At 44.6% G+C, this 7,481-nt stretch overlaps 1 long non-coding RNA gene across 1 annotated transcript; it reads right to left on the bottom strand.

Moving 5' to 3' along the window:
- Positions 1 to 6,568: 6,568 nt before the first annotated feature.
- On the bottom strand, positions 6,569 to 7,076 carry LOC103317115. The gene is made up of 2 exons (XR_004226991.1): positions 6,986 to 7,076; positions 6,569 to 6,636 (listed from the first exon to the last, which is right to left on the bottom strand). It is a non-coding gene; the product is annotated as an uncharacterized LOC103317115 (long non-coding RNA).
- Positions 7,077 to 7,481: the final 405 nt, after the last annotated feature.

A 7,481-nucleotide genomic window follows, 5' to 3' on the forward strand; every position in this document is an offset into this window, starting at 1 on the left:
GCGCAAGTTGCGCCAATTATAATGCGCGATTTGATACGGAGCTCTCTCTCTCTCTCTCTCTCTCTCTCTCTCTCTCTCTCTTTCGTAATCGCCGCGACGTATATACGTCTCAATCCTGTTATATGTACGCCCCTAGGTATACTATACGTGTTCACGTTTTTATCGGCGTTAAAACGATCTGCCACGAATAGAACAATAGGCCACGTTTCGCACGTCACAATACCCTATGTGGGTGTGTGACTTCTTAATTTTCGTCAGGGAACATAAGGGTTGATCGATTCTTGTCAGCTTCGCAATAGACTGCGGGAGGCATTAATGATTTCCTTTTTTGTGCGAAATTGGACTATGCGACTGCTCTCTTATAAGAATGTTTATTATTCAAAAAGAAGCTGAATTTAGAAGTATGGATATGTGCTGATGGCTATTATTAGGCATTGCGTCGAAACTTTGCAATACGTCGACGAACTCTTAGATCTTTATGATCCAGTGTTTAAGGTATAGAAATTGACAAACTTGTCGAACTTCCTTCACTGAGGGACTTTGTGACAATGTTTTTAGAGGCATTGAAATAAATTTGGATTCCTCATATTTATATTTTAGAAGGATCAAAGTATGAAAAAGCATCGAATTGAGAAAAAATAGAAATAATCGAATACAAATTGATGTGGATTTCAATTAATTATTTAATTCGAATCTTCGCGATATTGTTTCACATAGACTAGAGTAGTTGCTCTAGTCATACTAGACTGTAAGTACGGCTACGAGTTACTTATTTGCTCCAAAAAAGTTCTCTACGCTAAACCACTCGCCCTCTCAGCTTAAATGTAAAGCGAATAATAAAAAAGAAGTTTGTGTACATTCCTGCTCCATTTATTGTGTCTTATTCGCCTTCATCTAATCCATAAAAAATAATATTAAATTGACTTTGAAAATTTTTATAATTTTCCCTCGTGAATTTTTTTTAGAGTTTAAAAGTATTGTGTCCCCTTAAGAGAATGCAAAATTTGTGCCAATTGGAAAAAAATATACTTCTACGCGATTATCATTGCATGTGTTCTTAAGTGCATTTTTAAGAGCTATTAGCATTGCTCACGAATAGTCCTTCACGCCAAAAATTGTGATTTACTATTCAAACATTTTGCAATTAAAAGTTTAAATCCAACTACAACGTCATGTTTCCAATACAGACCTTATGGGGGTCGATATGTGTAACGGTGGTAATATAGGGTTGTGTTTCATGTGAGACGATATATTCAACACATTAATTTGATTGTATAGTTCTATGGTGTAAGTATAAACTTTTATTATAAAACTTTTCTTTCTTTAGTGTACTACACGAGAAATAGTTCATCCTTATCATACCTAAAACTCGTCTGCAGTTTCTACTTTTGCACTATTTGCCTCGCTGGGCAAATATCCAATCGTCAAACCATACTCAAACGCTGCATTAAAAATACGTACAGCTCAATTAGTTGATTTATGAAGTAGAAAAAAAAAACTTAACCGATTATTAGCAATTATTAGTACGTAATAAAGTATTAAAAAATCAGCACCAAGATTATACTAATAAATACGATTCTGTACCAATTAAACCGAGCTCAACGCCCACGCAAAAGTGAATTCTCTTCCATGTGCCAGTGTCTAAAGCTGAAAGATGCTCCTCGTTCTTTTCTAGAAAACGAAGCATTTTCACCCCTCCTTTTTTGCTCGCAATAGAACGACGAGTCGGCGCAAGCTAGAGCTATATAACATAAGGACCGAGGGAGAGAGAGAGAGAGAGAGAGAGAGAGAGAGAGAGAGAGAGAGAGAGAGACGGCGGGCTGTGTGTGCAACGTCGGCGGCAGTTCGTGGAAAAGGCATAGAAAAACGCGAGTTCGCTCTCGCGTGACCGTAATCTGGACTGATGGCGAATCTGACACGCGGAGCGTTAACTGGCGTCCAATTTATAAAAATAACGATGAAATTACTGTTGCGTAAAGAGTCACGTACAGCAGCGGCGCTGCCGGCTCCCGACACACGTCGCGCAGCAGCAGCAGCGTTTGTTAAAAGCTACGCTCGCGGAGGGATGACACACGGGTTTACAGCGCGTACACACCGGCCTGGATGGATTTTCCGGGGAAAACTACATACGCGCGTACACACACACACACACACAAACAGGCGCGCGCTCGCGGCAATGGAACAAACTCGCCGCTGCTGGACCCGTTACTACTCCGCTTTCTCTATCTCTCTCTCTCTCTCTCTCTCTCTCTCTCTCTCTCTCTCTCTCTCTCTCTCCCTCTCCGGCCTCGCTCGCACTGTTTTTTGGTAGCGCTCGCGTTTTACACGTTCGAAAAAATATGCGCATCGGCACGTAATGTAATTGAGCCGCTCTTTCTCTCTCGCTCGCCGTAGTCGCTTTTTTCTTGCTGCATCATCCCTCTCTTCTCTTCATAACTCTCGCGTATACACACATCTGCCGCGCGCGCGCGTTCTACACACAAGCGATAAACACGGGCAAGTGTGCGCGAGAGGAGCATCAGATTAATTAAAACGGAAACGCGAGAGAGCCTTTTTGCACCGCGGCACTTTCGGATATTATGTATACATACATATACTTGAATCGCCGATGTGAAAACGCGCTACTCTCGTTTCGGCTGCGCGCGGTAGGGCTATAAGCGTGGCTACGTGATTTTTTTTTCATTTTTCTGGTTCAGCTTTGTGTCTCGCGCGTGCAGGATTTCGCTACATCAAGTACGACTATGGATGCGTTATCATGACAGGATCTTGATGATGGGATTTTTTTTCCGAGAGAGAGAGGGGTAAAGCGATCGGCTGGATTATGTGTGTGGACCTGAGCGAGATTGATGCGCGGGTGTAACGTGTGTATATTCTCCGTGGCGAAGTGAATATACCCTCGATCATACCTGCTGCTTCGAAAATGAAAAATGTCGGTTTTTTCATTTACAGCGCGCGGTATATGTAATGTTTGCCGAACTTTATTTTCGCTCGAGTAGTCTTCGCTATAAAATTTTCGTGTATAGATACATATAGTGCGTATATCACAAGAGCAAGAGGAGATTCTCGTAGCTCGTCCACATGTATAATCATCCAGAGAGATCGTCGATAAAGGAAAAAAAGAGCCAGGATGACTACACGCTGCAAATCCGGAGTTTGCACGAGCGTTGTCGAAAAATACGCTGAAACGAAACGCCAGACCCGAGGACGTCATTGCACAAATCCGATTCACGGGTCAGTGAAGAAAAAGCTGGGATACGTGAAAATTCGGTCCCCGCGAGCGACGTGCTCGTGAGATGAAGATGGCCTGTTTTACTGCACTTTGGAAATAGGATGAGATCCGTCGCGTATTATCGCATCCCATTGTCCGTGAGTGGCGTCGGTGCGGAAAGCTTCGAAGGTAAAAATTTGCGTACACGACGTTCTTTATCTGAAAAAAGTGAGAAAGGACAATTAAAGCAAAACTCGATATCCACGATGAAATGAAACTTTTCGCGGATACAGCCCGAGGCGGAAATAGATAGGAGAATAAAATTCTGTTAAGGGACAATAAAATAACAGAAAACGAGATAGTGGAGCCACAGAAAGAGTGAGAAAGTGAATGAGCAGAGAGATAGAGAGAGAGAGAGCGAGGGGGGGGGGTGAGGGGCGAGCGAGTGAAACGACGGTGTATAGCGGCTGTCGCTATAATCTGTTTATAAAACAATTTGCCGAGCAAGTGATGCGTGAGATACAATATATCTGCAAACATTGTTAGCATCGGCTCGATGAGGATTTGCCGCTTCTCTCGTCGAAGAGAGGGAAGCAACAGCGGCAGCAGCCAGTCCAAGTACCTTCGACGGGGGGTAGATGTACACTGCGAGATAGGAAACAGAGTGAGAGAGAGAGAGAGAGAGAGAGAGAGAGAGAGAGAGAGAGAGAGAGAGAGAGAGAGAGAGAGAGAGAGAGAGACAAAAGTCGCGCTCTATACGCGGCTTTAGGCCACGAGTCTGTGATTCATTGTGATTTAATAAAGCGCACTCGGGAGTAACGAGCTGGGACCGCACGGAATTCGATGACGTTGGCCGAGAGAAAGAAAAAGAGAGAATCATTTTGTGCCAGCGTATGTGCCGCCCGCGGGACAGATCAAAGAGACATTTTTGCGCGAACTAGCATTATTTGCTTTTTTATCAAATGTCGTTACGTCGACTTCTGACTACTGCTACTGCTGCTGTACAGTCGGATGTGCCGTCGGATGAGTTTTGTAATTGCTCAAGGGACGCGCGCGTACAAGCGGACGTCGCTCGCTGGACTGTCAGTGATTTCGTTATATAAATAATTTACCGGAGTGGATACCGTATAGATGGCTCGCGCGGCACCAAATCATGTAGCGCGTATTCAAGGTTCAAAATGAATTTTTTCGATTAGCACATATAAAATCGACCCGCTTAAAACTGATCGGAAATTCATCGACAATACACAGCGACGCGCCAACGATATAAACAAGGATAAACAAGGAAAGCGATTCTCTCTTTCGGCGATACGCTTGTACGCGCAGCGCTTATTCACAGCCATAAAACGCGACACGCGCCATCCGCCGCGGCGGCATAATAAAACCATTCTCAAGAATCCCACGCTCACATCTCCGGAAGCCCGGAAAATGCAGCGAATCCTGCGAGTCTGCGGCTCATTGGCTCCTTAATAGCGGTTACCCGCGGACAGGAGAAGGCGCAACGCATATTGTGGCGAGAGAGCGAGCTTAATGGCCTGTGACCTAGCCGGCTCTGCAGTTAACCCACAGAGCCTATCTCTCTTTCTCTCTGTCTGGCAAAAAAGTACAGATATAAAACGAGAAAGGACGGAATTTAGTTATTCGTTAACGATACACACTCGGCGGAAGCGCTAACGGCCTGCAGGTCGCGTGTCTTTCTGCGCGTGTGCGCGTGTGTATTATGACGCGATACGACGTATAACCGTCCTTATAAACTCAAAATAAAAGTCCCAAGCGTTTCCCGGGAGATTTTCGAGCGAGTCGTCGCTTTGCGAAGACTGAGGCGGCTTCCGCAACTCCTGGGAAAGAACATTCAGAAGTTTGGCGAAGCATTTTGGCATCGGGTCAAAGTTCTTATACTGCTCTGTTCGCTACTTAGGGCACGATTAAAAGATTCCGCGCTGCTGTACTCGCCGAGAGATAAATATTTACCGTTTGCGATGAAAAACTTGAATTTGATTCGTTTTAAAAACTCTTTTTCAATTTTTCAGTGCTGCAACGTCAAACTCGCTCGAGTGATGGATTTATTTTTCGTTCAAAATTTATATGAAAAATTTTCGAAACGCGCACATTGTATTTATACCCATCACACATCGAGAGAGAGAGAGAGAGAGAGAGAGAGAGCGGGGTTTAAAGTGTGTAAAATCTCATTCGCAACCTGTGATGTCCCACACGATTACCTACCCAATCTCGAATATAATTTTCTTGTTAGCTTGAAAATCCAATCAGAAACCGGTGCTCGAACGGCGCATCGAAGCCCCGAGAGCGACCTATGGCAGTCCCTTTTTAGGGTGTGCTCCAGAATCTGCGCGAGATGGAGACAGAGGGATGCAGGGAAAAAGAACTGAAAGAGAGGTGGCGTTAAATATAGAGGAGGCTGAATATTCGAGTCGCATGCGAAGCATGAATAATGTTTATCCCATCCACCGACGAAATCTTGGAGATTTTAGCCTAATTAAACTGACTGATTCGCGTCGAAATATGGTCTCGAAAATTTACGTACGCAATTATTTTTCGTTCAGCCGTACTCGGCACTCCATCAGCGAAAATCAATGTGGAATATTCGCAAATTCGAGCGAAAATAATTCTCTCTCGGCGTATGCGCGAAACGAGGAGAAAATCGAATAAAAAATGGACGAGCCCAGCCGCACTGCGTTACGTAGAATACCCCAAGGAATAGCCGAGACCCTGATGATCCTGCACATAAGGTAGGAGGGTCGAAAAATATTCGTTACCGGTAACCGCCGGGAGGAATCGAGTTAACCGATGCTCTCGCCCTCCTTTCTCACTTTATTTCGTGCGCGCACATATATATATACATAATCTCGGTCGACGCTGTAATGTGCGCGCATTCATATATATAGCCGATTTCGCATAGCGCATATATATATATATATATATATATATATATATATATATATATGTGTATGTACGACCCCAAGCCATGGCCTTTTGTTTCGTCGGCGCGGCCGCCACCGCCGGGGGCTGCGCGTCCAATTATGTCGAAATATAAAAGACCACCGCTCACTCTGTCGGTCTGTCTCTCTCTCACTCTCTTTCTATCCGCAGCTATTTTACCCTCCGCGAAGGGTTCATCCGCAAGGCCTACCATATACTCTCCACCCCTTTCGGGGAGAGCCGAGGGGAGGATTCGCTCTTGCCTTTCTTCGTTCGTGCTCGGCCTCCCGATGATGCGCCGTTGACGCTCCCGCGCGATTCGCGGCAACCAGCATCATAGGCGGAGCCTTCGACTGGAAAATCAGCGAGGTTCTCTGTCTTTTTCTGTATAATGCGCAGGCCGATGCTGTTTCCTTTTTTTTCCATGCTGGATTTTGGTCGGCCGGGCCGCAGTCGATGATTATGATGACTGAGAGGTGTATGGGGAAAACCTATGAGGAGTTATTATATAGGTGTGAATTTTTGAAAAATTTTAAATAAGTCAAGTGCCACGTTTCAGCTACAACTTTGTTCTTATTCTGTTGAAAAAAAACCACTGCCAATTCTTTGGCACGTAGCTTCCTTCGACATCATGTATTGCTTTAATATCAAAATAGTTTTTACTTTATACATAATTCTAGAAAGTTTTTGTCCTTTGATATAGTATATTACGCTACAAGGGCAGGAAGGCTAGGATTCCTGCACTGCGCAGTTCATGGCTTCTAGCCTTCCTGCCCATGTAGCGTATACTATTTTTCTTTATAGCCGGTCGAAAGTACGTTTATAATTATTAATAAGAACCTCAGCACATTCGATTCCGCGGCCACGTTTATTTTTGCTCCTCGCTTTAGCGCTTCTATCAGCCAGTCAAGAAACTAACCTACGATGTCTGCCCCCGACATTTCCAGCACGAGCGAAGCGAGTGCTGCTGGTCGGGGGGGGGGGGGGAGACATCGAAAATATATGAAAAATATATGAAATGAAAAATGCGCTTCTGCGTCGAAATCACGAAAAACTTCCTCTTCATCTCCAGATTCATCAGATGAGCACGATTCAGTCATTTTTCAGCTGACTCTGTAGACTCTGTACCGTGAAGAATATCCTCTCCGTCGGCGTGGAAACGTGGTCGAGAAGTTTCGACTGCAGGAGTTCGACGAGCACGTTTTGCAACTACACCATCAGACAATCCTACCATTCCACACAAGCGCACTCGTGGCTCAGCGCAAAAATTTTTATAGAGGGCGCGCGTATCCCCCATCAGTGCACAAATTTCGGACTTTCTGCATTGAAATAGATG

Source organism: Nasonia vitripennis (assembly GCF_009193385.2).
Source record: "Nasonia vitripennis strain AsymCx chromosome 3 unlocalized genomic scaffold, Nvit_psr_1.1 chr3_random0004, whole genome shotgun sequence".
NCBI classification, from domain to species: Eukaryota; Metazoa; Arthropoda; class Insecta; order Hymenoptera; family Pteromalidae; genus Nasonia; species Nasonia vitripennis.